This window comes from Zootoca vivipara, chromosome Z, assembly GCF_963506605.1.
Source record: "Zootoca vivipara chromosome Z, rZooViv1.1, whole genome shotgun sequence".
NCBI classification, from domain to species: domain Eukaryota; kingdom Metazoa; phylum Chordata; class Lepidosauria; order Squamata; family Lacertidae; genus Zootoca; species Zootoca vivipara.
In genome coordinates this window covers 18,141,547-18,155,164 of record NC_083294.1, presented here as the reverse complement: position 1 = coordinate 18,155,164, position 13,618 = coordinate 18,141,547, and positions in this window count along the sequence as shown.

Here is a 13,618-nt window from a genome sequence, read left to right as displayed (position 1 = left end):
TTTGTCTTGCGAAGCATGGCCATAGAAAACTTCATCTTGTGAGTCACCAAAAACATCGCAAAACGCTTTCGTCTTGCGAGTTTTTCGTTGTGCGAGGCATTCGTCTTGTGAGGTACCACTGTATTATCTGTAAAATGACTCAGCCTTAGCTATTTAAACACATTCAAAGTTCTGAAAGGATCATAGAATCATAGAATTGTGGGGATGGAAGGGATCCCAAGGATCATCTTGTTCAACTGATTCTCTTCCTCAGCTTCCCGCCGCTCCATCGTCCCTCCAGAATTTCTCACATAGTAGCTTGTGTGGCTCGTGGCAGGCCAGGGCCTGTGGTGCCGCCCCTGAGGTGTGCCCCCCTGTCCCCCTAGCTATGCCTCTGAGGCTGAGCCTCCATGGTGCCCCTCTGGAGGCTTAACCCGGGGCAGAAACCCTGGCTAGACACCCCACCCCACCGCAGCCAAGGCTGTGCAGAATGAGCCATGGTGTTTTCCCATTTGGGTGTTTTTCCAGGATAAAGTGGACAGAAAAAGAATTTCTTCCTATTTCTTAACACTGGAATTTGGGGACATCCAATGAAACAGAATGTTGGAAGATTCAGGACAGATCAAAGGAAGGACTTCTTTATGCAGTGCAGTGTTAAACTGTGGAGCTTGCTTCCACAGGAGGCAATGATGGCCACTAACTTGAATGGCTTGAAAAGAGCACTGGGAAAATACATGGAGGAGAGGAACTCTTTTTAATAGTGCGGGTGGCACTGTGGTCTAAACCACAGAGCCTAGGGCTTGCCGATTGGAAGGTTGGCGGTTCAAATCCCCGCAACGGGGTGAGCTTCCATTGCTCGGTCCCAGCTCCTGCCAACCTAGCAGTTTGAAAGCACGTCAAAGTGCAAGTAGATAAATTGGTACCGCTCCGGCAGGAAGGTAAACGGCGTTTCCGTGTGCTGCTCTGGTTTGCCAGAAGCGGCTTAATCATGCTGGCCACATGATCTCGGAAGCTGTATGCCGGCTCCCTTGGCTTATAGAGCGAGATGAGCTCCGCAACCCCAGAGTCATTTGTGACTGGACCTAACAGTCAGGGGTTGTTGTTGTTGTTGTTTAGTCGTGTCCGACTCTTCGTGACCCCATGGACCATAGCACGCCAGGCACTCCTGTCCTCCACTGCCTCCCACAGTTTGGTCAAACTCATGTTCGTAGCTTCGAGAACACTGTCCAACCATCTCATCCTCTGTCGTCTCCTTCTCCGTGTGCCCTCAATCTTTCCCAACATCAGGGTCTTTTCCAGGGAGTCTTCTCTTCTCATGAGGTGGCCAAAGTATTGGAGCCTCAGCTTCATGATCTGTCCTTCCAGTGAGCACTCAGGGCTGATTTCCTTAAGAATGGATAGGTTTGATCTTCTTGCAGTCCATGGGACTCTCAAGAGTCTCCTCCAGCACCATAATTCAAAAGCATCAATTCTTCGGCGATCAGCCTTCTTTATGGTCCAGCTCTCACTTCCATACATCACTACTGGGAAAGCCATAGCTTTAACTATACGGACCTTTGTCGGCAAGGTGATGTCTCTGCTTTTTAAGATGCTGTCTAGGTTTGTCATTGCTTTTCTCCCAAGAAGCAGGCGTCTTTTAATTTCGTGACTGCTGTCAACATCTGCAGTGATCAAGGAGTCAGGGGTACCTTTACCTTTACCTAGACATCATGGTAAGTGTAAGTGTGTGTGTGTGTATGTGTGTGTGTGTGTGTGTGTGTGTGTGTGCAACTCCCACCAGCAACCACTGTCAAATAAAGCTGACTAGTGTGCCTGTGCCTTTAAGTTTTAAATAGCAAATATAATGGGTAGAGGGTAGATCAGAACCACAGCCCAGGAGGGGCTAAATCATTTATCCTCCTGCTGCTGCCCCACAAAAAATTGATCTCCTGAGACTATTCTTATACATAGCACCTACTTCACCCCTCCCTCCACTGCACCCAGTCGAAAAGCGCCCCTCTAGCACCTCTTATTTACATTTTTAATCTGAGACAGCTTAGTTGTAAGTACTGTATGCAATTAACTTCATGTGCAGATTTGCCCTTTCCAAGGAGCTACAAGCCCAGTGAGGTATTGATGTATCTAGACCGATCCCTCTGCTACCAACAATTGCCAGACGTTGCAATCCAGTATACCGGTTCGGGAACAGAACCTCAGGAACAGTAACTTGAGTTGTAGTTGCTTTTATTATATACAACAGAGTAAAGCAAATCTATTTACAAGTTACTATTCACAGCTCTCTCATCTAACACACACACCAACTAGCTCCAAACTCCCCAACAACAGCCTTGCAGTGTCATGCTGCTTATCAGGAAACTTTCATCCTATCACAGCCTGTTGCTAGGGCAAACATTTCTCGTTACGTACTCCAGCCAACTTGGCTGCTTTCCAGCTTTCTAATTGCTTCTTCAAAGCTGCCTTTTTCTCTCATACCTTAACACGATGAAGTTCAATCAATCAATCAATCAGTTTATTACAGTCATAGACCAGCAATGATAAGATTTCGGACACTGCAGCTCTACAGTCCTATTTTCTTTCCTGGCTGATTTATGTAGCAGTGGCCTGGTCTATGCTTCTGTCACTGGAGAAGCATGACTAAGGAAATACTGTATTGTTTACAACTCACTGTGGATGGCAATGTGACCTAGAATCATAAAATTGGAAGGTCATCCAGGCCAACCCCCTGCAGGAATCACAGAGAAAATCCATCACAGATGGCCAGTCTGTAAAAGATATACTGTACATTTAATGTGCATGAAGTGCTTTGTTTGTGTGCATTGTGTATGAAACTTAGTGGAGCTTTGTACTTGCAGAATGTCTGTTTTGCAGGGAGCTGTATCAAGTGCAAAGGAAGTGGAGAAAGGTGCTTGTGCAGCTTAAAGCTGTAACAAGAGAGTGGAATATTTGTTTCTGTGCTGCTGATGTTAAATTGATGGATCATCCCTGGGAGTTGAAAGCAGAAACATCTCAACAATTACATCTGTGGGTGGCTAAAAACTTGATGACTTAAAGAAGAAACATGAATCCCTTTGAAAATGCTTGATAATGAAAGATTCTGCGTGTTTATTTTCTTTTCTTTTTATATATCATTCTCATTCCCGTACTTCTACCTGTTAACTTACCCTGATAAAGACTCTGGGCATATTGCCAGTACAAGAGGTTTGGGCACCCTTCCAGCATGTATATCAATCTACCACAATTCTGTTTTAATGAATTATTTTCATGGTTTTAATAGATCTTAATGTGTATACATTCAGTTTTAATTCTATAGATGTCTAATTGTTTTTTTTTTAATTATTCCCCTCCCCCATGTTTTTAGCTTTCTTATTTTTATCTCTAAGCCCTGTCAGGAAAAAGGTGGGGTATGTATGAATAAATGAGAAAATAAATAAATGTTCCATTTCCAGTCTGAAAGCTTGTTTCCATGCTTCCTTGCAATGTGACCTTTTCCAAAAAATCCCTTTTATTTATACACCCCGATTGTGGCATCACTTCCTGGGTGTGTGATGCTGGTACAGTGCCCGTGTTTAAAGAGGAACACGTCAGAATTGTAAAAATAAACCTGGATGCCCTTGTTCACTAGGCATGATCCCAAAGAGGGAGGGAGGGAGAAAATCAAGAGTGGAAGCTGTCCTGGCATGGTCCTTCCTGAGAGTTAAAAAGTAAACTCAGAAGTGCAGGATACAGAGGACTCGTTGTTTGTAGCTCAGCTTCTGGAAGGGATTCCATGCAAATCCATCCCTCAAGCCAGTTTTAAGCAACTACACATGACATGAAATAGCTTGCTGATGCTGGAACTAGGAACATAGCAGGGAGCTTTGCTGTAACACACCAACCTTGCCTTTGGTCCATCTTGCTTCATAGGTCTGCTCCCCTGACTACGGACAATAGCCCATCAGGATTTCAGGCAGGGATGGTGTTATGTACTGAGCTGAATCCTAGAACAATAGGATTCAGAATCAGCGGGAGCTACCCAATCCAACTCCAGGTGGAAGTGAATCCGCAACCTGATTGGCCTGCTGGAGCAGCCAATCAGGCGGCTGGCAGAAGTGAATCTGCTACCTGATTGGCCTGTAGGAGCAGCCAATCAGGCTGCAGGCAGAAGTCAATCCACAATATAATTGGCCCACAGGTGTAGCCCTGAAGTAGCCAATCACGCAAGGCCCATTGTGTAAATAATGTATATAAGCAGATGGTTTTGGGAAAAGAGCCATTCGTCTTCTCTTCTTCTCCTTGATGAATATGAGCTGAATAAAGAGCATGAAATTCACTCTCGACTCCGAGTATATTTCACTGGCGACGAAGGTGGGATCCTGATGAGCTGACCGCCACCACGCACTGCACCGCAGCACCGCCACCTGCTGCACCGCTGCATCGCACCGTGCATCCAGGCTTCAGCTCCAGGACCCAAGGAACCCAGAATGGCAACCGACAGCAGCTTCTTGCCATTCAAACCAGCATCAGGAGACTGGGAAGGGTACGCCGCCCGTTTCAACTTCCTCCTGCAAGCGAAAGAAGTCACCAACGATGCCATGAAGAGGGCGACATTCTTCAGCGTCTGTGGAGAGGAGACGTTTGAAATCGCCCGGGCTCTCCTTGCACCTAGAGATGTCGCTACCGTCTCTTACAAAACAATAATGGAACGGCTGAAGGAGCACTTTTCACCACAGCCCTCGGTGGTAGCTTGCCGAAATGCCTTCTACGCAAAGCGGCAAGCCCCGGGGGAAACCATAACTGGGTTTGTGACCTCCCTCCGCCAAGCCGCCCGGCTATGCAACTTCTCAGAGTTGGAGAACATGCTTCGTGACCGCCTCGTCGGTGGCCTGAGGGACGAGATGTTGCAACGACGCCTCTACGCCAAAAAAGACCTCACGTTCCAGATTGCTCTGGAGGAAGCCCTGGCAACCGAAGCCGCCGAGAGGTCAACGCAAGAGGCACGACCGGCCCCGCCATCCCAACCGAGGGTCTACCACGAAGACCTCACCGACGAATCCGAATCTGACAGGGAGGAAGTACACCGAGTACAGCGGCGCACTCAAGCAGCACACACACCACAGCAGCCTCGACGAGAAGGAGGGAACTGTGCAAGCTGCGGGGAGAACCACGAGAGGAGGACCTGTCGTTTCCGCAACGCAGAGTGCAGGCAGTGCAGAAAATTGGGACACATCGCCCGGGTGTGTCGGGCTCGACTCACCCGTCGACAAGCATCAGATGACCGACCCAGGAGCCCCAGGTCACACGGCACCATGCACCAAGGCAACTCGACGGAGATCACGGACTACCAGGTATTCCAGTTGCCCCATCCCAGCACAGAGAAAATTTATATAGAGGTACAGATAGAGGGAGCCCCATGCCGCATGGAGCTGGACACGGGTTCAACTCTATCCATAATCTCGGCCCGAACATTAAGGGAACTGTGCCCTAATGGGGGTCCCAAACTAAGGCCGGCCCCATTCACCCTCCGGGACTTCCAGAAACGTAAGGTCCCTACAATGGGGGTGGGGACCTTCAGGGTGCAATATCGAGGGCGAAAGCAACAATTGGACTTGCTGGTAGTTAAGGGCCCCTACGTTAGCTTACTGGGACTGGCATGGTTTGGACCTCTGGGGCTAGCCGTTACCGGGGTGAACCGCACTAGCTTACAAGTGGACGTGGACACCATATGCAAAGAGTTTCCAGGGGTTTTCGATGGGGCATTGGGACGATATACAGGACCCCCCATTGCCCTACAGCTAGACCCCGCTGTACGACCCATCAGGCACAAGGCCCGCCGGGTCCCGTTCGCCCTGAAACCCCGCATAGACGAGGAATTGGACCGGCTCGTGGAGCAAGGAGTACTGGAGCCGGTGCCCAACGCCCCCTGGGAAACTCCAATTGTCACACCCGTCAAGCCTAACGGTTCGGTCCGCATCTGTGCAGACTACAAATGCACCATAAACAAGGCTCTCACAGCCCATGCATACCCAGTGCCAGTGGTCAGCCATGTCCTCGCCACCCTGGCTGGGTCAAAAATCTTTGGCAAACTGGACTTGGCCCAAGCGTATCAACAGTTGCCTGTGGACGAAGCCACAGCAGAGGCTCAGACGATTGTGACGCACAGAGGGGCATTCAGAGTAAAGCGGCTGCAATTTGGCGTTAGCGTGGCACCAGGCATATTCCAGAATCTAATGGACTCTCTCCTTAAAGGGATTCCTGGCGTCACCCCCTTCTTCGATGATGTACTGATTGCCGGGCCCACACCAGAGGAATTTGAGGACCGCCTCCGCTCCGTCCTGCACCGTTTCCAGACGGCGGGCCTCAAGGTGAAGCGGGAAAAGTGTTTACTGGGAGTGCCGCAGGTGGACTTTCTGGGATTTAAGGTGGACGCAGAAGGGGTCCATCCAACCGGTGACAAGGTGCGGGCCATTTGTGAGGCCCCAGCGCCCAAGAGCAAGCCCGAACTTCAGTCATTCTTGGGACTATTGAACTTTTACCATGCCTTCCTTCCCCATAAGGCAGCGGTAGCGGAGCCCCTACACAGACTCCTAGATAAAAGGGCCCCTTGGGTGTGGGGCCAGCGACAAAGGGCCGCATTCCAGGCAGTCAAGGACTTGCTCGTCTCGAACTCGGTCTTGGCACACTTCGACGAGAGGCTGCCAGTGGTGCTGGCATGCGACGCCTCTCCCTATGGCATCGGCGCTGTCCTGGGACACCAACTCCCGGATGGAAGAGAGGTGCCGGTGGCATACTTCTCCCAGACGCTTGCTGCAGCCGAACGAAACTACTCACAGATTGACAAGGAGGGTCTGGCAATCGTGAAGGGCGTAAAAAAATTCCATGATTTCTTGTACGGGCGGCCCTTTACCATAGTGACTGACCACAAGCCGTTGCTTGGCCTGTTTGCCCCCGAGAAGCAGACCCCCCAAGTGTTGTCTCCACGTGTCCTCAGGTGGTCAATTTTCCTTGCCGGCTACCAGTATGCACTGATCCACCGCCCTGGGAAGGCGATGGGCCACGCAGACGCACTCAGCAGGCTACCACTACCAGAAACAGGCCCCGACCCAGCGCCTGCGCAAGAGGTTATGACCCTGGAGCTGCTTCCCGACCGACCCATTCAGGCACAAGAAGTTGCGCACCATTCCACAAAAGATAGGGTCATCTCCCGGGTCCTGGACTGGGTGTGGCGAGGATGGCCCAGCAGCAGCCCCGGGCCAGAATTCGCTGGCTACACAAACCGCAAACATGAACTGTCGGCCCACAAGGGGTGCCTGTTATGGGGAAGCAGGGTTGTTGTTCCCCAGCCCCTCCGCAAAAGGGTCCTCACAGCCCTACACGAGACACACCCAGGGGTAGTGAGGATGAAGGCCCTTGCCAGGAGTTATGTGTGGTGGCCGGGGATTGACAGAGAGATAGAGGCCTGGGTCCAACACTGCCAGACCTGCCAAGAATCCCGCCCGGATCCCCCAAGGGCCCCAGTCCAGCCCTGGGAGTCCGCCCGACATCCATGGTCACGCTTGCACGTGGACTTCGCTGGCCCCTTCCAGGGAAAAACATTCTTCATAGTGGTGGATTCCTACACCAAATGGCTGGAGGTCGCACTGGTACCATCCACTTCTACGGCGGCAGCCATCCGGGTACTACGTAAGCTGTTTGCAACCCACGGGCTCCCTGACACCCTCGTCTCGGACAATGGAACCGCATTCACGTCAGAGGAGTTCCAGACCTTCACAGCGCAGAACGCCATCCGCCACATCCGCTCAGCACCATTCCACCCTGCCACCAATGGCCAAGCGGAGCGCATGGTGCGGACCACCAAGGACAGCCTCCGCCGCATAACACAAGGGGACTGGGAATACCGCCTTGCCACATTTCTTCTAGCACAGCACAGCACCCCAAGCACAACGACGGGCCGGAGCCCAGCTGAACTACTCATGGGCCGGCGCCTTGCAACTAGACTGGACCGACTTCACCCCGACAGAGCTCAGGATGAGGTAGTGGTGGGGAAAGGCAGGAACCCCCGGACATTTGTGGCCCAGGACCCAGTGTATGCAAAGAATTTTGGGGCAGGCCCAGCATGGGTACCCGCCACAGTCACCAAGGTGACCGGTCCCGTGTCGTACGAGGTACTAACGGAAGGGGGGCAATGTTGGCGCCGCCACTGCGACCAGCTACGGCGACGATTCCCAGGAGGAACCCGGGAGGAGAGCAGGACAGAGGGGTCCCAAGGGGACAGCAGGGCAGTGAGGCCTGTAGAGCGAGAGGGGTGGGCAGGGGAAGCAGAAGCAGTAGGCACAGAGGGGCGCCCCGAGGCTGGAAGGACACCGGAACCAGAGTCACAACCTAGTGGTTCAGTGGCGCCAGACCAGACAGCCCCGGCACAGCCAGCAGCCTCGGAACACGAGCCAGAACCAGAACCCCTGACCAAGGAACACCCCAGGCCACAACGCACACGGAGGCGGCCAGCAGACCTTGGGGACTACGAATGCAACTTCCCGGGCAGGACTGGAACTTAGAGGGGAGGGGTGTTATGTACTGAGCTGAATCCTAGAACAATAGGATTCAGAATCAGCGGGAGCTACCCAATCCAACTCCAGGTGGAAGTGAATCCGCAACCTGATTGGCCTGCTGGAGCAGCCAATCAGGCGGCTGGCAGAAGTGAATCTGCTACCTGATTGGCCTGTAGGAGCAGCCAATCAGGCTGCAGGCAGAAGTCAATCCACAATATAATTGGCCCACAGGTGTAGCCCTGAAGTAGCCAATCACGCAAGGCCCATTGTGTAAATAATGTATATAAGCAGATGGTTTTGGGAAAAGAGCCATTCGTCTTCTCTTCTTCTCCTTGATGAATATGAGCTGAATAAAGAGCATGAAATTCACTCTCGACTCCGAGTATATTTCAGATGGTATTCTCAGCCCTGCCTGGAGATGCTGCCAGGGCTGAACCTGGGACCTTCTGGATGGAAAGCAGGTGTTCTGCCCCTGAGCTACATGGGCCCTTTCCCAGGCCCACTGAGATGGCTCTCAAGGGAAGGGTGGCAGCATACAACACACAGACCTCCTCCGAGCCTTGGAGTTGAGGAAGGTGCAGCCAGATCGCCAGGGCAACTCCATCTCTGCTGCATCTAGGTTGGCAGGAGGGCTGGGTGCCAGAGGGCAATAGTTTTACTTGAACTGTCGGGAGTGCAGATGCAGAAGGCTGATGACGACAATGATTTGCCCCTGCTGGATCAGGCCCTCTTACTCCAGTGTGTCATTCATTGGCAGAGCTGGGGAGCAGGCAGCGAAGCTGTAGGGGTGTCTTTGCTGGTGGAGCCATGGGAGGGGCTGATTGCCAATCCCCCACAACACCCTTGGCCAAGTGCCCCATGCCCTTCAGCTCAGCCTCTTCCCTTTCCACAAGACTGCAGCAAGCACATCATTGTGAAGATCCCTGGTCTTTGCCAGGCCTCCTCTGCTGAGCCTATGAACTAGATTTGCCCAGGAGCCCAATGGCCAGTCCTGATGGCTAGGTGGGCTTGGCATCCCCCCCCGCACCTCCCTGCTTCTCAGAAGGAGGAGCGTAGGCATCTACTCTGCCCTTGGCCTTGAACAGAAGTCCCCCCCTCTGGGGACAGGGGGCGGCAGTGAGAAGAGCTTAGCTGAAAATCTGATTAAAGCAGGAGTTTGAGGGCACTTCCTCTACTTTCCTTTTTTAACTCCAGCCCTTAAACTTTCTTCTTCGCCTTGGAGAGGGGAATGGCAAGCATTTGGATTAAGGGATTGCAGGGCTGTCTGCTTTAATTACAGCTGCCACCCGTGACTCTGGCGTCCTCTGCTGAACTCTTGCACGGAGTAGAAGGAAAAGGCCCGGTTTCCAAGGGTAAGTTAATGTGTGAGCCTGTTTCCTTGGTGCACCCATGTCTCCAGGCCCAGGGCTTTGCTTACACATGACCAGGGGCTTGGGAGCGGCTTTTCAACCATGTATCTAGCATAACTGCAAAGTCCTTTCCCTGGGGGAGCTCAAAGCTGCCCTCTCTCTTGTTCAGGTGAGCTGAGAAAAGAGGCTCAAGGATTTGTACCAGAGTGTGCAGGAGATCACAGCCCTCCAGGGTCAAGCCTGGAAGTCCCCCAGAAACTCTGAAGTGAGAGCAGGGAAGTGCAGAGGGAAGGGAAAAAGGAAGGAGGGTTCTCTGCTCCGATGCTACTCATTCTTTGTCTTCCTGTCAACTCATACTCAGTCACCAAATTCTAAGCACAACAAATGCACACCCATTATCAAAAATAGTGAAGTTTCCTCCTTTGCTGCTGCCCAGGCCCCCTGAAGCTTTGGAGTCTGTGCGGAAGCTGTGTCTGTCCAGCTCCCGTTAAAGCTGCCCACCTGGACCACCTTGTGCTGTTCTGTGCACTTTTGTCTCTACTGTTCCTCTTAGCTCTTCTGTCTCTTCTGCCCCACTTCTGCCTGCAGGTAAGCATGCCCCCACGGTGCCCATCAGTGAAAATGGGCAATTTGGTACAAAATGCACCTCTCATTGCCCTGACCTCGATCAGCCCTTTTAACACATTCTTGGCGGAGAGAAATAAGGACAAATGGAGGTGTGATATATGCTTTATGAACAGCCTCCAGTAGCTGAAATAGGGGCGGCGGGGGGGAGCTTTTTGCTAGGAGCTCCCTGATATAGAAACAGCACCTTCCTATCCCAGCTTTTGGGGAGCTGCAGTACATGGGTCTCTCCACTGGGTGGCACCCTATGCCCACATTGGCTGCAAGAGCTTTTCAGGTGAAAATGTGTGTGTGGTTTCAATGGTGCCTTACACGAGGTTCTCTCTTTCCCCGCTCCCCACATCTCCACCCCACTGCTACCCAAACTCTCACACTACCCACCATTACTGTTTCCTCCACATCATGGCAGGGTCTGGTTCTTGCCTTTCTCTGGAGCAGGCTTCCTCAAACTTGGCCCTCCAGATGCTTTGAGACTACAATTCCCATCATCCCTGACCACTGGTCCTGCTAGCTTACTGTGTTGCAGTAAGAAGAAACAAAGTGGGATGCAGGTGGCACTGTGGGTTAAACCACAGAGCCTAGGGCTTGCCGATCAGAAGGTCGGCAGTTCGAATCCCCGCGACGGGGTGAGCTTCCGTTGCTCGGTTCCTGCTCCTGCCAACCTAGCAGTTCGAAAGCATGAAGTGCAAGTAGATAAATAGGTACCACTCTGGTGGAAAGGTAAACGGCGTTTTGGTGCGCTGCTCTGGTTTGCCAGAAGTGGTTTTGTCATGCTGGCCACATGACCCGGAAGCTGTACGCCGGCTCCCCCGGCCAGTAAAGCGAGATGAGCGTCGCAACCCCAGAGTCGTCTGCGACTGGACCTAATGGCCAGGGGTACCTTTACCTTTACCTTTAAGAAGAAACAAAGCAATTTGAAGCTGGTGTTCAGCAGGGTTTGTAGGCAGAGGAGGGGCTAGTGTTGCCTTCCCAGAGTGAGATGCAATTACAGGGTGCTCAGGTAGCAGGCCACAGACACCCCCCTAGCCCTGACACATGCAGTTTCCAGGGAACCCCAAACTTTGTGCTGTTTGGCCCAGTCCTGCCCCGAGAGCTAAGGGCAGAGTTGTACACAGTCTGAACTCCTGGAATTAAACTGAAGGCTTTGTGGACACTCTGTAGGTCAAGCCAACAACTCCTGCCCTCCTTGACCATGCTGGCTGATGGGGGCTGGAGTGCCCCCAAAGGGCCTTGTCTTCCAGAGAGGCACAGCCTCTGCTCCCCATGATGTTGCCCAGCCCCTGTAGGTGTTAAGCATGGCCCATGTGTGCTTCCTCCTCCTCCTCCTCCTCTTCCTCCAGAGAGAGAAGGGGTTGTCTCAACTAAAGATAAGGGCCTGCTACTGTTTTCTGATCGGAGGCATCACTGCCCATTAAATGACATTTAATGGCTCTGATTTCCCAGATAAAAACATATTTGTTTATAATGGGGCTCAGGGATCAAAGCTCAGGGATCAAAGCAGAGCTGTGTTGGCTTTTGCCCTTCCTGTCGCTGGGGAGGGCAAGAGAAGAGAAGGTGGCCCCTCTCACTCAGGGATCCTTCGGTTGTGTTCCCTTGAACAGTGGCAACATGGTTGGAGCTACCCTAGGCAGCAGCTGCTTGGACTCTGCTCGTTTCTTGGAGCGGAGTGGGGCAACGTGTAGAAGACCTAGAAGAGAGATGTTTAACTTCTCTGGTGTGCCACCTTGGGATTCTCCTGGATCCTCAACTGTTCCTGCAATCCCAGACAATGACCCCCATTCCAGACACTCCAGGCCAGCCTAGTGCAAAGTTCCTTGATGGGAGGGAGAGCAGGGAAGGAGAGGAGAGGAGAGGAGAGGAGAGGAGAGGAGAGAGAGAGAGAGAGAGAGAGAGAGAGAGAGAGAGAGAGAGATCTAAAACGCTATTCTTAGCTTAGCAGCCCAGGTGGGTGAATGTCGCCAGGTAGCTTTTGCTGCTGCTTCTCTGCCCCCTTCCTTCCACCCACCCCACCCCACCTCTTACGAGATGTTCTCTACCCTTCCAGCTCATTGATCACAGCCCCTCTCTCAGCACCATCCTGTTCCCTTTTGGCATGGCTAATATTTGGCTCCAGGGACTCCAGCCAAAACACTCTGATGGGCTGATGCTGCCTATTGCCCAAAGTGGGGGTGTGTGACGGTGGGCCAGAGAACAGCCCTTTCCCTCCCAGAGAGACACTCTCAGGAAGTGATGGGGGGGGGCTGCTTGAACTCTGTTGTCAGCCTGGCTCCAAGAAGGACTTCGGTGGCTAAGAGAGAGCACTGAGCACCCCCCCCCCCCCAGTCTTTCCCTGTGGTTGTTTTTTTGCCTTCTGGCCCACTGGAGCACAAGAGCCACCTCCCCTCCTGTGGTTTCCAGCAACTGGAATTCAGAAGCATTACTTGTCCCATCCTCTTAAAGCCATCCACACTGATGACCCTCCTGTGGGAGGCAGTTCCATAGGTTAACTAAGAAGCACTTTCTTTTCTCGGTCCTGCATCTTCCAGCACTCAGCTTCCTTGGAGGCCAACCAGTCCTAGTGTTAGGAGATAGGAAGAGGTCAAGGGCAGCAAGTGACCCACCAACACCCCCTCTTGCCTCTTCCGGGAGCAGGAGCAGAGGGGGAGGTCCCAGTCTTGCATAGGTCTATGTATTGGGGCAAGGTCTCACCCTCTGCCCCAGTGGGATTCAAGCACCTTGGCCTCTGTTTACTCTGTTATGCCCCTATTATCTGAGGCATTCCGGCGGCAGCTTTGACTGTTATCAAGGTTTGTGTGGGAGTCATGGCAGTGACCTTCATGCCTCCTCAGCTCCTTGCATCATTTTATGGTTGGGAATCTTTGAAATCTGCCAGCTCCTTTGTGTGTCATTAGGAAGCCTGGAAGGGAGAGGCCTTTGGGAAGTGGCTGGCTGCCTGGCATAGAGGGGTCACACAGTTCGTGGGCAGTGCCAGCCAACTGCTGCAAACCCCCTCCCCCCCGCTTCCTTTTGCAGCCAGTGTGCACAATGGTTCATAGAAAGCAAAGAATTTAAGTAGAATACTACCTAGTAGCCGCAACAGATAATACCAGCACATTGCAACATTTGACAGTTTGCCAATTAGCAGTTCATTGTAAAGCATAT